We start from the raw sequence: 18,648 nt of genomic DNA on the forward strand, positions 1-18,648 counted from the left end.
GGTCTTTCAGGTGGGGTGTGATGTGGCTGAGGTGGGGGATGTTGAGGATCAGGCGTGCGGAGGCGTTCTGGATGCGTTGGAGTCATTTCAGGAGTTTGGCCGGGGCTCCTGCGTAGAGTGTGTTGCCGTAGTCCAGTCTGCTGCTGACAAGGGCCTTGGTGACCGTCCTTCTAGTTTTGGTGGGGATCCACTTGAAGATCCTGTGAAGCATGTGGAGGGTGTTGAAGCAGGAGGAGACGGCGTTGAGCTGCTTTGTCATGGAGAGTGTGGAGTCGAGGATGACCCCTAGGCTTCGTGCGTGGTTGGTCGGTGTAGGGGGTGCTCCTAGTGCCGTCGGCCACCAGGAGTCATCCCAGGCCAAGGGGGTGGAGCCGAGGATGAGGACCTGCGTCTTGTCAGTCGGCTGTTCCTCATCCAGTCAGCGATGGCCTTCATTCCTTCATGGAGGTTGGTTTTGGTGGTGTGGGGGTCTTGGGGAGCGAGAGGATCAGCTTGGGTGTCGTCGGCGTAGGAGATGATGTTTAGGTCGTGCTGTCGGGCGATGTGGGGGAGTGGTGCCATGTAGATGTTGAACAACATTGGGCTGAGAGATGAGCCTTGGGGTACGCCGCAGATGATCTTGGTGGCTTCGAAGCGGAAGGGGGAGGAGGATGCTCTGGGTTCTCCCGGGGAGGAAGGAGGTGGTCCAGTCCAGGGCCTTCTCTTGGATTCCGGCGTCATGGAGGTGTTCTCCTAGCGTGCGTTGGCAGACTGTGTCGAAAGCGGCTGACAGGTCCAGGAGGAGGAGGGCCGCAGTTTCTCCGTTGTCGAGCATGTTCATGATGTCGTCGCTGGCGGCGATGAGGGCAGTTTCGGTGTTGTGGTTGCTGTGGAACCCTTACTGGGATGGGTCCAGGATGTTGTTCTCTTCGAGGAAGCTGGTCAGTTGTTTTTTGATGGCCTTTTCGATGACCTTTGCCAGGAACGAGAGCAGGGAGATGGGTCGGAAGTTCTTAAGGTCCTTGGGGTCCGCCTTGGGTTTCTTTAGTAAGGCATTGATCTCTGCGGGCTTCCAGCTCTCCTGGAAGGTCGCTGTCTCAAAGGAGATGTTGATGGTTTTCCGGAGGTGGTGTGCGATTGTGCTGCTGGCTTTGTTGTAGATGTGGTGTGGGCAGGGGTCTTCTGGGGAACCAGAGTGGATGGTGGTCATGATCTTGATGGTGTTGTTGAACTTGGTCCAGGAGCGCAGATGGTTGGTGCGGGTGGTGGTCGTGGGAGCGTGGGTGTGGGCTGTTACCGTGGTGGTGACGGCGTCGAAGGTGTCGTGGATGTCTCTGATCTTGCGATGGAAGAAGGTGGCCAGCGAGTCGCAAAGGTCTTGTGATGGTGGGATGTCGTTGGTGTTGGAGCTGGGGTCGGAGAGTTTCTTCACAATGCTGAAGAGCTCTTTGCTGTTGTGTGCGTTGTTGTCTAGGCGGTCTTTGAAGGCGGTCTTTTTGGCAGATCCGATGAGTTGGTGGTGTCGGTGGGTGGCGTTCCTGTGGGCTGTGTAGCTTTCCGGTGTAATTTCGTGGGTCTAGTTTATTTCTAGTTTTCGGCACTTTCATTTGGGGGCCTGGAGGTCTTCGGTGAACCAGCTGGCTCTCTTGCTGGTGTGGGTGTTCTGGGGTTTCTTGAGCGGGACAAGGGTGTTGGCGCAGTCTTTGATCCATTGTCTGAGGCAGCGGGCTGCGGCGTCTGGGTCAGTTGGGTCTGCGGGTGGGTTCTGGGCGAGGGCGGCGGTTAGCTGATCCTCGGTGATTTTGCCCCAGCTGCGGTGAGGCATCTGCTGGGTGCGGTGGTGTGTGGTGGGTTTCCGGAAGGTGAAGTGGATGTAACGGTGGTCGGTCGTGTGGAGTTATGTGGTGCGGTTGAAGAAGACATGGGTGCTTGCTGAGAAGATGGGGTCAAGCGTGAGGCCGGCAGAGTGTGTGGGTGATGTGACAAGTTGTCTGAGTCCGAGGTTGCCGAGGTTGTCGATCAGGGTGGAGGAGTTGGCGTCATTGTTGTTCTTAAGGTGGAAGTTCAGGTCCCCGAGGAGGATGTAGTCCATGGAGGCGAGGGTGTGTGTGCTGATGAGGGCGGTGATGGAGTCGCAGAACTGCGGTCGGGGACCGTGGGGTCTGTAGGTGAGGGTGCCTCTGAGGGTGGTGTTGGGGTCAGTGTGGATCTGAAAGTGTAGGTGTTCGGCGGTGCTGAGTGTGTCTTCGGCGTGTGTCGAGATTTTGAGAGTGTTTCTGTGGACGATGGCAATTCCTCCTCCTATTCCGTTGGTGTGGTCCTTGCTGGTGATCTTGTAGCCTTCTGGGATGGCTATGGCGATGTCAGGTGCTGAGGAGGGGGTCAGCCAGGTCTCAGTCAGGAAGGCGAAATCTGGGGCGTTGGTGTCGAGTAGGTCCCAGAGTTCGACGGCGTGTTTACGGGCGGAGCGGGTGTTGAGCAGGATATATATGAGGACGTTGGTTCCCATGTTGGGTGGGTTGGTGGGCCGGATGCTGGTGAAGTTGCAGTTCCAGCAGGAGAAGGGTCCTTGGGTGCGTTTCGGGGCGGCCAGGCAGCAGATCGTCCAGCGTTGAGTGCGTGGAGAGTGCTGGAGTCGTAGCGGAGGCAGGTGTCGTGGTGTGTGCAGGGTCCAGAGTTCCTGTCGCTGGGCACGGTCCAGGTGCGGAAGGGTGCAGACGGGCTTGCCTTAGGCGTGCAGGGTCCGGCATATATGGGGAGGTGGGAGGGAGGAGCAGATGGGAGACGGGAGCAGCGCATGGGCAGTGGTCAGTCAGGGGGGCGGTGCCACATCGGCGGGGGAGACGAGTGGCACAGAAGGCCAAAATGGGGCACAGGAGGGGGAAAACAGGGGCACAGATAGCAAAAACTGGGCACAAGGAGGGGGAAAACAGTGGCACAGAAGGCAAAAAAACGGGGCACAAGAGGGGGCAAAGAGTGGCACAGAAGGCATAAAAACGGGGCACAAAGAGGGGGAAAACAGAGGCACAGAAGGCAAAAAATGGGACACAAGAAGGAGGAAAACAGTGGCACAAAAGGCAAAAAACTGGGCACAAGGAGGGGGAAAACAGTGGCAGAGAAGACAAAAAAAGGGGCACAAGGAGGGGGAAACAGTGGCAAAGAAGGCAAAAAATGGGACACATGGAGGGGGAAAACAGTGGCACAGAAGGTAAAAAACGGAGCACAAGGAGGGGGAAAACAGTGGCACAGAAGGCAAAATACGAGGCACAAGGAGGGGGAAAACAGTGGCACAGAAGGCAAAACACGGGGCACAAAGAGGGGGAAAACAGTGGCACAGAAGGCAAAAAACGGGGCACAATGAGGGGCAAAACAGTGGCACAGAAGGCAAAAAAAGGGGCACCAAGACGGAAGAAGCACACTTACGAGCACCAAGACGGAAGAAGCACACTTATGAGCACACTTACGAGCGAGACCTCAGCAGCGGCAGGGGCACGCAGACGGAGCTGTGCGGAGGGGGAGCGACCTACCAGTGAGGGCATATCACAATACGCATTAAAAAAAAGGGATCCATGAGGTGTACACCATCTTGGCAATCAACACTGGCTCTAAATTGTGAGCCCTACTGCCCGTCGTCTTTGAAAGGGATCTATGAGGTGTACACTATCCTGAAATCATCACTCAAGCTGAACTGTGAGCACTGCTGCCCATAGTGTTTGCTCACACAACAATGACAGCAGGTGAGCTGAGCGGCCTGGGTGCACAGGGCCTCCAATTGAGCGCAGTGATTCACACCATTGATTCACACCAGAACCTTGACTTCTATCGGAATTTACAAGGGCATATTATCAAGCCGCTTATCTCCGCTTTAGCAACAGTTTCCTGCCGCTAAAGCGGAGATAATATCATCGCTGTTCCTTGAAAATATGGCCCCTAATCTCTGTCCTCATATGTTTCATTCTAAGGACTTTCTGGACCATACTCTTTCTCACGGACCCCAGCATCCTAGACAAACGGGTGATGGGAGGGTAAACACTAAGGGCTGGGTGCAGTAGGCCGACGCTCTGTCTCCTCCTCCCTCTCTTCTTTTGACTCTCCCTCCCCTTCTCCCTTCCACCCACTCCCCCTCCCTCCCATTCTCACTATCGCCCTTTCACATAGCACACATACTTATGTTTCATTTTTGTCTTGCAGGTTTTCTACACTGCTTCCACTGGAGTCCAACCCACGTTTTTAATATTATACTGTTGGTTCTATTAAACATATGTTTCTATTTATTTCTGTTTTAATAAAAGTTACTTTGTATAGGTCTTCTTTTTCTGACAACAATTGTCTATAGTTTATTGTGAAAATCATCTGTTTATAGGAGATTATCAGTGCAAACCTTTGTAATATTACAGTGCACCTACCAAACATAATCTAACTGACTATTACACAAATGAAGCCTGGGTAATTCTACAACTGCAAGAGTTCTATGAGTATATCACTTTATAACAGCATGAGTACTGCCCTTGTGATTACAGAACCAATAAGGTTCTGCCTAGGACCACTGAGGCTTCAGGGACTGCCGAGGCCCACCCTGCATATTTAAGTAAAGCCCCGGAATATGGCGATCCCCGGACTTCAATTGGCCTCGAACATCCTGAACAATTAATAAACAATACCCGGGAAGGTGGTGGTCCCCTAGGCTGTGAAACGTCTCTGTGTCCTTCCGCGCCTAATTTACATGTGACATTAAGATCCCCAGTCCTACAGAGACCCCGCAATATAATAATTTGATTGGCTATGGAACATTACCCACCAGGGGCCTCATTTAAATGAACGGGTGAGACCCAGCTTTTTTTTCTCTCCATTTTTTATCATCCGCATACCCTCTATTAAAGCGATACAAGGTTTTCCTCCTCTCACTTCAAGTAGTCAAACAAGGATTTGCTATCACAGGGTGGAAGCCATGCACCCGCCCTCTACTGGAAAACACAAATGTCACGCAGATGCACACCCGGGACATTGTAGGAGCTGCGCCTGAGAGGTCACCCTCCCTACGACCATGATGCATTTGTTAGTATAAACGCATACTAACACTACTTACACATGTGTAGTACAGCAACCAGAATGTAGTGAAGAAGCAGTGGAAGAGCAAAATCTAAAAATATAAATCCTACCAGAAGTCAGATGACATAGTTCAATGAGCCAACGACCCTCCTGGCATGAATAGAAACAGCTACACAAAGAAAACGGGTCTTCAGCACAACACAAGCAATTTTGAAATATTGGTGAGTGCTGCCTTCTTTTTACCTTCTCCTGCTCATCGGCAAATTTATGTAGTGAAGAGGCAGACAGCAGTGGATCCGATAAGTAGATTTATTACAGGAAAACATGAGACCTGAAACAGCCACCAACAGGAGCAGACAGCAAGACAACCGTCTTCTACAGCACCGTGTACAAACTCTGCAAGGTTCCCCTCAGACAGCCTTACTTTCTAACATTACATACTTAGATTCTACTAGAAATTGCATATTAACATTCTACTATGACTTACTCTGTGTAGTATGACTTGGAATACTACACAGAGCACACAACTTTACAGCAATGAGCTCATGGTTTCATCCACGAGTCTTGACACCGGTAGGGGTGAGTGGTTCACTTCCCACTCCCTATATTGTATAAACGCAAACCAACACTACTTCCACAGGTATGCTACAGCGGCTAGTATCCTACAGCACCCAGAGTGCATCAATTTACACCAATCAGCTCAGTTTGATCCCCGACTCCTCCCTCCAGTAGGCGTGAGTTCTTCAATTCCCACTTCCGGTATAGAATAAACGCACAGTACCGGTCAGTAGTTCGTCACCCACTCCCAGTATGGTATAAATGCCTACTAACACTACTTGCAAATGTATACTCCAGTGCCCAGAGCCCATCCCTTTACAGCAATTACCTCGGTTTCATCCCCAAGTCTTCACACCGGTAGGCGCGAGTACTTCGCTACAAGCTTACGATATACTATAAACACACAGTAGCGGTCAGTAGTTGGCTTCCCACTCCCTGTAAGGTATGAACACCAGTACTAACACTACTTGCACACATATACTACAGCACCCAGAGCCCATCTCGTTACAGCAATCACCTTGGTTTCATCCCCAAATGTTCCCAACAGTAGGCGTGAGTACTTCACTTCCCACTTCCGGTATAGAATAAACGCACAGTACCGGTCAGTAGTTCGCCACCCACTCCCTGTATGGTATAAATGCCTACTAACACTACTTGCAAATGTATACTCCAGTGCCCAGAGCCCATCCCTTTACAGCAATTACCTCGGTTTCATCCCCAAGTCTTCACACCGGTAGGCGCGAGTACTTCGCTACAAGCTTACGATATACTATAAACACACAGTAGCGGTCAGTAGTTGGCTTCCCACTCCCTGTAAGGTATGAACACCAGTACTAACACTACTTGCACACATATACTACAGCACCCAGAGCCCATCCCGTTACAGCAATCACCTTGGTTTCATCCCCAAATGTTCCCAACAGTAGGCTTGAGTACTTCACTTCCCGCTTCCGGTATAGAATAAACGCACAATAGCGGTCAGTAGTTCGCTTCCCACTCCCTGTATTGTATAAACGCCTACTAACACTACTTGCACACGTATGCTACAAAGACCAGACCACATCACTTTACAGCAATGACCTTACGGTTTAGGCTCTTGGTTTCATACTCGAGTGTAGCACCATATCATATCAGCACCATGTCACTATGAGCAACACCGCACTTTCCGACCGGTAACAGTGACTACTTCGCTTCGCACTCCCGCACAGAGGTTACAGTGCTCCTACCCTCCTTTCCAACTTTTTTTGCCCTTTTTTCCCCTTCAACGGAATCACAAAATGGTGGCCAACACTTCCTAGTTGCAAGCGCTTGCAGCCAATAAGCTGCAAGCTTGTGCTCGTAATGCCACAGCCAATCAGATGGCAGAATTCCCAAATATCGATATCTGTAAATTTTGATATTTCTCACAAAATACTCAACGGATTTACACAAAATAAACAAAGCATGCTTTCCAGACCAAAACCCTTCTCCTTGCCAAATGTGGGGTAATTCCGTTCACCCATTTGACCTGTAGCCTTGTCTAAAGTTTCCTATGGAAATTAACATGGAGAAAACATGTTTTGGGACCCCCCTTTTATCTTGGCCCCCCCCTTGATGAATCACCCCCAAACTTTCAACATAGGAGCTGATATGAACAAAGAATTTGTTTTGAGAATTTCATGAAGATTCATCAAACAACGCCAAAGTCCTAAGCGAAGAAAAGTGTTTTTTCTTTTCCCTTTGGCAATGATTGACGAATCTTTGTGAAATTTTTAAAACTAGTACCCCCCTCTGGTCAGCTCCTGTCTTGAAAGTTTTGGGGTGATTCAACGAGCCGGGGCTGGAAAAAAAGGGGTTTCCCCATGTTAATGTCCTTTTTAGACAAAACTACAGCTGAACGGAATTACACAAAATTTGCCAAAAAGGTAGCCCTTGGTTCAGAAAGAGTCCTTTTTGCTAAATGGTGTGAATCCATTCAGAAGTTCCTGAGAAATTTAAAAATAAGAAGTTTCGATATCCGAGTCTAACAACACAAGCACAAGCTCACCTCTGATTGGATGCCAACACTTCAAATGAAGTGTTGGCAGCCATCTTGTGCCTCGGACGGAGAGATAAATAATAAGGTGAGAGAAAGATTAAAAAACAAAAAAGGGGGCAGAGTAAAAACACCCTCACCCGCAAGGCCTGCTCAGGGGGTCCAAAATTACCTCCAGGCCCAAGAAAACCATTTTTATTTTTATTTTCAGGCGGCCTCGCGCCGGGTGCGTGAATCCGTCTGAAAATTTTGAAAAAGGGAGCGAAGGTGGGCCAAGTCCTGGGGGCAAATTATTTATGTAGTGGGGGCCCCCAGAGGCCCCGCAGCCCCGGGGACCGTCACCTCCCCGGGGCTTGTTTTTTAATTTGTGGGGGTCTCCAAGGCCCCCCCAAGCCCTTGTGTTCTCCACCGCCGGGGCTTGTCTTAAATATGCATTAGGGCACACTGCCCCCCTGCAGCCCCAGGGACCACCATCCCCCGGGCGCTTTTGTTGAATATGCATGGGGCACACGTCTCCCCTGCAGCCCCTGGTACTGCCACCTTCCTGGGGCTCTATTTATTTAATAATAAAAGACATGTGGGGTCTCGAGCCCCCCACCTGCCCCAGGGACTGCAGACTCCCTGGGGCACTAAAAATATAAATGCAGGGGTCTGTTACGGACCCCCGAGCAAAGGGGACCACCACCTCCCCGGGGCTTTGCACACATTTGGAGGGTGGCCCCCCAGGGCCGGTCCTGCAGTGTCCTAGAGTGCTCACCCCGGGACACTGTTGTTTGCTATGGCACTCCAAATCAGATTGCTTTTCCGCAAGAGGAGCTGTATGTCAGCAAGGTCCCTGTGTGGAAAAGCAATGACGGCTCCCGCAGGAGGTGGGGAGCCGGCAGGACTGTAGTGGAATTGGCGCTGAACCCACTGTCCCCAACCAAGAGGCCAGACCCCGGGGGATGGGGTCCCCAGGGCCAGAAGTGGCCCATCCCCTAAAAAATATACAAAAATAAAAAAGGAAAGGCCGGCTCCGGTGGATGGGGTCCCTTGGGCTATAAATAGCCTGAGGAGGGGGCAAACCCGGCCCCGCCTCCAAATATTAAAAAAAAATACTGGCCATGCCCCAGGGGATGGGCTCGAAAATGGCCTCGGGAGAGGGACCACGCTGCACCCTTCCAGTATTTTTTTAAAGTTAACAAAATAGGGGTCAGGCACTGGAGGATGGGGTCCCCGGCGCCCAAACAAATATAGGAAAGGAAGTGGGCCACATAGCCCCACTTCTAAAAAAGAAAAAACACCCCAAAAAATGGCATAGCACCAGAGGCCCCGCCCCCTCAGTGCATCAGTCTGCAAACGCGCCCTATGGTAAACAAGTCCTGTGGCATGTTCTAAGTTGGGGGTTTAAGTCCCCTTGAATCAACTAGCCAACTAGCCTACCAGGTACCTCCAGTAAGCGCCACAGAGTTGCATTGCAGAGAGGTGTAAAAGGGGGCGTGGACTCTCTGCAACGCATCGCTGTGGCGTTTACTGGTGGTTCCTGGTGGGCTAGTTGGCCCCCAGGGACCCTCAGTATTCAAGGGGACTTAATCCCCTAACTTAAAACCCGCCAGGGGCCACGTTTGCACAGTGGTGAAGGGAGGGGGCAGAGCCTGATGTTATTCAATCACTCTGCCAAAACCCACGCACTTATAAATTCACCATGCACTCTCCTTGCAGCACTCTAATTATCCTGTTACTTCCCATGCACTCATGCAATGACCCAGGCACTTACTCATGCACTGCCACAATCCCCTGAACACTACCCATGCAGTCCAGCTATCGACCTGTCACTACCCATGCACACCTCCAATCACCCAGCCAGCACCATGCACTTATGCAATGGCCCAGACATTAAAACATGCACTGCTACAATCCCCATAGCACTTCCCATGCAGACCTCTAACTACTTACACACTACTGATTCACTCCTCCAATAACCCAGGTAGTGCCCATGCACTCCAGAAATCCCTCTGTCACTGCCCATGCACTCCTCCAATCACCCATCCAGCATCATGTACTTATCCAATCACTCAACTAAAACCCAAGCAGTTATAACATCACCATGCACTGTACTTGCAGTACTCTAATCATCCAGTCACTACCCATGTACTTATGAAATGACCCAGGAACTAACACATGCACTGCCATAATCCCCTGAGCACTACTGATGTGGTCCAGCCATCTCCTTGTCCGTACCCCTGCACTCCTCCAATCACCCAGCCAGCCCATGTCCTTATCTAATCATTGCACCAAAACACAAGCACTTATAAAATCACCATGCACTCTCCTTGCAGTACTCTAATCATACAGTCAGTACCCATGTACTCATGCAATGACCCAGGTACTAACACATGCACTGCTACAATCCCCTGAGCACTACTGATGCAGTCCAGCCATATCATTGTCACTACCCATGCACCCCTCCAATCACCCAGCCAGGTCCATGTCCTCATCTAATCACTGTGCCAAACTCCAAGGACTTATATATTCACCATGCTCTCTCCTTGCAGTACTCGAATCATCCAGTCACTATCCATGTACTCATGCAATGAACCAGGCACTAACTCATGCACTACTACAATCCCCTGAGCACTACCCATGCAGTCCAGCCATCACCCTGTCACCATGCACTCTTCCAAGCACCCAGCCAGCACAATGTACTTATCCAATCACTCTACCAAAAGCCAAGCATTCTCCTTGTAGTACTCTAAGCATTCAGTCCCTACCCATGTACTCATGCAATGACCCAGGCACTAACACATGCACTGCTACAATCCCCTGTGCACTACCTTTGTAGACCTCTAACCACCTACACAGCACTGATTCACTCCTGCAATTACCCAGGTAGTACCCATGCAGTCCAGCCATCGCCCTGTCACTAATCATACACTCCTCCAATCACCCAGCCAGCACCATGTACTTATCCAATCACCCTGCCAAATCCAAGCACTTATAAAATCACCATGCACTCTCCTTGTAGCACTCTAATCATCCAATCACTACTCATGTACTCATGCAATGACCCAGGTACTAACTCATGGCAAATAAAGAGGAGGTCATGCTAATCACTTGGGTTCCCCAACGCATTGTGTTCCCTATTGTATGTAGGTGTTTTCACTGTATTCTATGTGTCTTTTAGCATAGCACTGGCTGTAGGCCTGGTTAGTAAGAGTCAGTTACCACCAGTACCCATCAGCAAACAGTTGGGGGCTCAGGAGGACTTGCTGCTCCTCTGCTGGTTCCTTATTTACATCTCTTGCTACTTCCTGCACTTTTCTTCATCTTTCTGGACTTCTGTTGCCTCTTTCTGCATTTGTCTTGCTTCTTTCTGCGCTTTTATTCCTCTTTCTCCACATGTCCTACCTTTGTAGGCACAGTTAGAAATGAGCATTTTAAATACCTTTGAAATTCACTGAAAAAAAAACCATAGGTTACAGGGACGTTATAGTTAGAAATTAGCATTTTAAAAACCTTAGAAAGTCACTGAAAAAACCACAGGTTTCGGGGGCGTGGCTTGCGCGCCGGCTGGTGAGGACGGCTTCTCCGTGAGCTCCGCTACGGACCTACTCTGCCGATGCCGTGAGAGCTGTTTTCCCTGTTCTTCTTCGACCTGAGGCGGCTGCAATTACGGCGGCACACACCGAGAATATGTGGATGCTGTTTCCGGCCGTTTTCATGCAGCGGTGATGTGTCTAATTATAGACGGTACTTTCTCTCTTTTCTGTAACGCGAGTGGCCGCCATTTTGGCCGCTGAGCTTGCGCATGACTCTTCCTCAGCTTCCGACTATACTGCTGATATGAGAGATTCCTGAATATGTCACTACTCCACTGAGCTGTCCTGCAATGCTTCTGGGATATATTTCCTTATCTAACTGGCGCAGCATGTTTTTTTGCCTTTTTTGCCTTTTTTGCTGTTTTTTCTCACATTAGGTGTGTGCCTCACTGGAATGCTTGCCGCCATTTTGGGAACGCTTCCTCTACTGCTTTTGAAGTTTCCTCATGAATGCTCCTATTCTCAACAGTATCTTTCCTACAGTTGTTGTACCTCATGAGCCGTTACTTCAATGAATTTTTGCCCATGATAAACCCTATGGTGGCGGTCACAATATTTTAATGCCCTTTTATGAACAATTAAGGCGATATTTCTTCTGAGCCAGTGCTTTGAGACGTCTTGCTCTACACTTCATGCTCTACACTCCGTGGTTTTAGTTGCTTGACTTGGGTGCCAGTATTGGTAGTCCTTTGTTCTTAGTCATACCACGTGCTAACCTGCGCTGTGTCTACCTTGCTTCTCCAGCCTGTCCGATTCTCCTTGCTTTATTTATCGTTGCAGACATGGCTGCTGACTCTCATACCTCGAAACTATCTCAAACGGGTACCAAGCCTAAAAGACTTAAAAATGACCCGAATCTTCACCAAACCCGGTGTTAGACTCTATCCTTGAGGAGGTGCGAGGTCTACAACCATTTATGTCTGCTACTAATGATCGCCTTAAGCAAATTGAGGATCGTTGGGTGCTTATGGAGGGCAAGGTCTTAAACTTGGAGAACAGAGTGAGCGATATCCAAGATGCTTCAGTCAAAATTCCACTATTAGAGCAGGAGATCCATAAACTTAAGCTACACACGGAAGATTTGGAAAATCGCAATCGTAGAAATAACCTACGTGTTTATGGTGTTCCAGAAAATTTGGAAGGGCCTGACATGGTGGCTTTTATACGTAAATTTTTACAGGAACTTTTGAACCTCCAACCTACGTCACACCCTCTTAACATCCAGAGGGCTCATCGTCTGGGCCACATTAACTCGAACTCTAATAAACCTTGAGGCATTATTATTCTTTTCCTAGAATTCACGGAGTTGATGTCTGTCTTAAAAGCCGCTAGACTCAAGAGACACCTCCAATGGTCCGGCCATCACATTTTCATCTCACAAGATCTTTCATCAGCGACGAATGCCCGACGCAAGGAATTCCTGAATCTTCGTCCTCTCATGAGACAGCTCAACATTCAATATGGCATCCTACATCCATGCTTTTGCAAGATCACGCATAATGGCCGCACCTCTTCATATGATGTTCCTCAAAAGCTCCATGCATACCTTCAGAGTATCACGCCTTCGAATATGGACAGTGCCATCTAATGTTCCGTATGCTGACTTTCTCTTTTGATGCTCTTTTTCCTCCTTACTGCAGATTTCTCTTCCTCTTCTTATCATCTTTTGTTTCTTTCTTATGGTCTTTATTCTCATTCTTGAGGTTTTAGCTCTTACATTCTGATATCTTTTTCTATTCGTGTCCCTGATTGGTTGCTCATGGGGACATGTCCCCTGTCTGGTGTATCCATGCCTCATTCGTTTAGGTTGTCCTATCTTTCTCCGATCAGGCTTCTGTGCCTTGATCTGTTTATTCTTCTTTCGCTTTTATTTTCTCTACTTCTTTACTATCCGCTTTTTTCTTTCTCTCTCCCTTTTTCTTCTTTTCTACATGGCTTTTTCTTCTTATTATTTGTTCTATGTCTCTCTGTTCCTGTGCGATCTTTTCTTCAATTGTTTTCTTTCATGTTGTCCTTTTTGAAACATAGTCAGTTGTGTGTTTATGCAGAGAGTATTCTGGGAATTTCCATCTCATGTGTTTTTTGTCTGTGTTATTCCCATCTCCATAGTTGCTCCCTTACCATATGTTCCATTCACGTGTCGCCCATCTCCTCCTACCTCCATGGTGTGTAAATTTGTCTCATGGAACGTGCGCGGTCTTGGTCATCCTGTCAAGCGTCAAAAGGTATTGTCTCATTTATCTAAACTCAATTTGCAGGTTGTTTTCCTTCAAGAAACGCATTGTTCTGATGTAGAATCTTTAAAGTTGAAAAGGCAGTGGGTGGGCCAAGTTGTATTTTCTCCTGCTGTTCATAAGAAAGGGGGGGTTGCTATTCTATTTCATAAAGCTTTAAATGTACAGATTATCTCTACTCAAAATGATGATGAAGGATGTTGGGCAATGGCTAAGGTGACTATCCATAATAAGACACTGATGTTGCTCAATATTTATGGTCCGGCACGTCCTGACCCTAAGTTTTGGAAATATATTAAAACTTTGATTTCATCCATTAATTCCCCTGACTTTATTATTGCCGGTGATTTTAACCAATGGTTAGACCCTTTCACAGACAGACTTTCTTCTAGTAAATTTCAACCCGATAAGTCCCATAAGAGTTTTCAATCTGCCATTGCCTTGCGTCCTTTATTTGATTCATGGAAACTGTGTAATTCTGATGTGTTGGAATATACCTTTTTTTCTAATGTTCATCACACCCGATCTAGGATTGACTATATTGTGGTCAGTAAATCGTTAATCCCCTCCATCCAAAATTCTGTAATTGGTTCCATATTTATTTCTGACCATGCCCCTGTTTTTACCTCACTTGACCTCTCCCTTATTTCTTCCAAATTTAGTCGTTGGAAATTTAACTCTTTTCTGTTATCTGACCCGGTTTTTATGAAGAAAAGTGTGGAGTTTTTTGAAGAATTTTTCTCCTTTAATATTCCCTCTGACACCTCCATTCCTAACAACTGGGATGCCTTTAAAGCTATTTTTAGGGCGTTTACTATCTCCTATGTTGCTAACAAAAAGAAACTCAATAGGAAAAAATATGAGGAGCAACTTCAGAAAATCAAATCCCTGGAACATATATATTTTTCTTCTAAATCCCCCTCCTCCCTTCAAGATTTAATTTCAGCCGAAACGGACTTGAATAAGTTTATTACGAATGAAGCTTGTAACACTCTTCTCAAAATCAAGTCCAAATTTCACAGTGGCCAAAATAAGGCGGGGAAAATGCTAGCGAACTATTTGAAAGTAAAGTCAGAACGTAAAAATGTAGGTCCAATTTTTAATGACTCTCTAAACAAACTAGTTTCAACGGATGAAGATATCGCTGATGTTTTTCATAATTATTACCAAGCCTTATATACTGATGATACACATCCCTCTAATGTTAATTTAACGTCCTTTTTTGCTGGCCTTCCTCCTCCCCCATCCATTCCAGATGAGTTTACTCTCTTGGAAAAAGAGATTACCATCCAAGAAGTAACTCGGGCCATTAATTCGCTTAAAAAATCTAAGGCACCGGGTCCAGATGGCCTTCCCGTGGAATTTTATTCCTCTTTCCATGCCATTTTTGCTCCAAAACTTTTACAACTCTTTAACTCGTTTATTTTGGATGCGAAGGCTTCTGGATCCTTTTTGAATGCGCTAATTATTATCATTCCCAAACCTGACAAGGATCACTCCCAATGTAAAAATTATCGCCCTATATCTCTAATTAATTATGATTGCAAATTTTTTGCAAAAATTTTGGCTTTACGTCTTGATTCCCTTATCCCTTGTTTAATTAAAACCGATCAGGTAGGTTGTGTAAAAGGTAGACTTGCCGCTGATAATGCCCGTATGTTCTCCAATGTCATTTCTCACAGTAAAAAACTTCAAATCCCTCTGCAGCTCTTTCCTTAGACGCAGAAAAGGCGTTTGACCGCATCAACTAGCAATTCTTGTTCCATACCTTACAATGGTTTGGCTTTGGTCCCTCTTTCATATCGATGGTCAAACTCCTTTATTCCTCACCATGTGCTAGTATTTTTGTTAACAATCAATTTTCAAATTTGTTTCCCCTCTCTAGAGGTACTAGACAAGGATGCTTATCCCCCTATTATTTATTTTGTGTCTTGAACCTTTCCTAGAAAGAATTCGATCTAATCCCAAGATTTCTGGATTTAAACTATCCACTACTGAAACTAAATTGTCAGCTTATGCAGATGATGTGCTGGTTTATATGTCCAACCCTGAATCCTCTCTTCCTCCTTTTTTGGAGGAGGTCCGTTTGTTTTCCACTATATCGGGATATAAGCTGAACCTCTCCAAGACTGAAGTTCTACCACTCAACGCGCTATGTTATCAATACATGTTTAGTAATACTGACTTCGCATGGTGTCCCACCAAAATTAAATATCTTGGTATTTGGTTTGCACCTTCCCTGAAAGAAACCCTCAAGCTTACCTTTGCTTCTCTCATACTGAAACTCCAATCCCTTCTTCAAACTTGGTCTCCTTTATTCCTCTCATGGTGGGGTCGTTTGGATACAATTAAAATGATGATTACTCCACATGTTTTATATACTGTCTCTATGCTCCCCTTTAAAATCCCCCTTTCCTATTTCTCCCGTATAACTTCTATTTGCTTCAAATTCCTATGTAATAATAAACACCCTCGTATAGCCATGCATAAGCTAATGCGCCCCAAATCTGAAGGTGGCATTCGTTTCCCCAACTTTAAAACATACCATTTAGCCTTCCTGATTAGACAAGCTTTTTCTTTGGCCTATGACTTTAATGATACCCCCATACCTGCCTGGGTTCTCCTTGAGCGCTCTTTATTGAAGGATTTTTCTTTTCAGCATATTGTTTTTATGTCAAATTGTTCTTTTTTGACTAAATTCCCTATTTTAAAATACTCTCAAAATGTGCTATTTTCTAACCTATCCCCATTGCAATGTTTTTTAGCCTCAGTTGTGTGGTATAACAAATTCCTTCGTTACAAAGGTAAAACATTTTATTTCAAACACTGGAAAGAAAAGAATATTGTATTTGTTCATCAGTTTTTTGTTGATGGCTCTCTCCTTCCCTATTTAGAATTGCAAACCTTATTTGACTTGCCCTCTTCTTCTATCAATGAATACAACATTATTACGTCTGCCATTTTATCTCACTTAGCCTCTTTCTCACATCCTGCTATTTTTCCTTCTTTTGTTCCTGTCTCCCCTTTATATCCTTTATTCTCCTGCCATCAACCTAAGGCTGCTCATGTTTATACAATTTTGACTTCGATTGTTGGTGATCGTCCCAAATCTTCTGTTGAGACTGCATGGGAATGTGACCTAGAGACTGAATTCCCTGTTTTGTTGTGGGATCATATATGGCCCAAACTGTTTAAAACATCTATTGCTGCTCAAATTACTCAATCTTTGTTTTTTATTTATCACAGAGTCGTTATTACACCTGTTACAGTTCATAAGTTTTCCCACACTTCCTCTACACTGTGTTGGTCATGTTCTAAAGAGACTGGAACACTTACCTATTTATTATATGCATGTCCCCTTGTCCTTTTATTTTGGAAGGAAGTTTGGAAAACTTGTATGCGCATATTTTCTTGTTCCGCTCTGTTATCTTTACTGAACGTCTTTCTTGGCTCTTTATCCGATGATATTGATATTGTATCTTCTTCTGACAAATTGTTAGACCTGTTGATCTCTATTGCATTCAAAGTCATTCTATTGTGTTGGAAAGATAATTCTAAGATATCTGATCATACTTGGTGGAATTTTGTATGCGATGAACATAGGATCTCTATTGCTGCCTCTTCTTCTATTCCCCTAAAAATTAAATCTGATCTTTTCTGGCTTCCTTTCACATCATATCTTTCCTCTAATTCTCCTTCTTGAATGCTTTCTATTTACTCCCACATTCTTTTCCCCTTTTCTTTTTCCTTTTCTTTTTCTTTTCTTTTTCTTCTCTTTCTTCTCTCTTTCTTGTTCTTTTTCTGCTTCTTTACCTATTTCTTCCTTTCTCTCTCCTCTATACCCCTCTTATCAAACCATTTAGTTTTTCTTGCATATGTTATGTATTTCTTATTTACTCATATTATTTACCTGCGTTCTGTAAATTCATAACATATGTACTGTTATTATCTTTAAAAATGTAATAAAAATTTCTTAAACTGAAAAAAAAACACAGGTTTCAGGGACGTTATAGTTAGTTGGACATTTCACTTGTACAAAACCAGAGAAATTCGGCAGTTATAGTTAGTTCAGCTAGCTATAACTCATGCCCCCGCAATGCACTTCTGATGACGTCACATATTACATCATTTATTACATGGTCAGTGACATCACTGATGACATCTCAAACTACATCACTGATGACATCATCCACATGATAATCTGATGCACCTCCTCATACCCTAATATAACCTTTGATACACCCACTCTAAAATACAGACTACCATTTTTTAAACCATAGACACACCAATACCAGTTAGTACATACCCAATCACTAATTCCTAGGTCTACATACACATCATACATGCAGTCAACCATCAACACGGCATTATCATATGCACTCACATATCTATAGAGACACTCACACACCGCCACTCACCCATAGAGTTCCTCACACACCTAGTCAGTCATGCAAAGAATCAATCATACTCCCATTTACTCACCTATACAGTTATACACACACCACCTCACTTATTCAAACATATACTAACACATACTTACACTCTTATACAGTAACTAATACAAGCACACGCTGATCCATACAGCCACTCTCACAATCATTCACTCTCACATATACATTTATACACTCTAACACTCACATATACTGCCTTTCACATATGCAGTTATTCACACATGTACCACTGAGGCATCCATTCACTCACCAATACACCCATGCACACACTCACCCACCCATACAGCCCTTCGCAGATTTACTTTTTAACCCATACACCCAGTGAATCATCTACTCACACATCAATTTACAGAGTTACACCCCCCACCCACCCACACAGATACACAGGCACCCATACCGATACGCAGACAACCAATCAATAACCCATATAGATCTTCATTTAGCTGCTCACCAATCAATGCAACTGCTCACACACCAACTGACATACTAAACTGTGTGAATGTCTGTATCAGTCACTAACCCATGCATTCAGTAAGACACTTTTAATCACTTAATTATACAGTCAGTCACGCACCTACTAAATCACCCATCCAGACACTTATTTACTTTGTCGCCTTGACTGCACCTCCAACCGCCAAATCATGAAATTACTTTCAAGCTGGCAGTAATTGCTTAAAGGATTGCCAGAAAGCACAGGCACAGCGGTTTTCTTACTCTGATTGTTGCTGTTTGCTTTTATTTAAAAAAAGAAAATCATGAAGTGGGATTATCTTTTTGAAATAAAT

Source organism: Lissotriton helveticus, chromosome 2_2 (genome assembly GCF_964261635.1).
Source record: "Lissotriton helveticus chromosome 2_2, aLisHel1.1, whole genome shotgun sequence".
Lineage (NCBI taxonomy): Eukaryota > Metazoa > Chordata > Amphibia > Caudata > Salamandridae > Lissotriton > Lissotriton helveticus.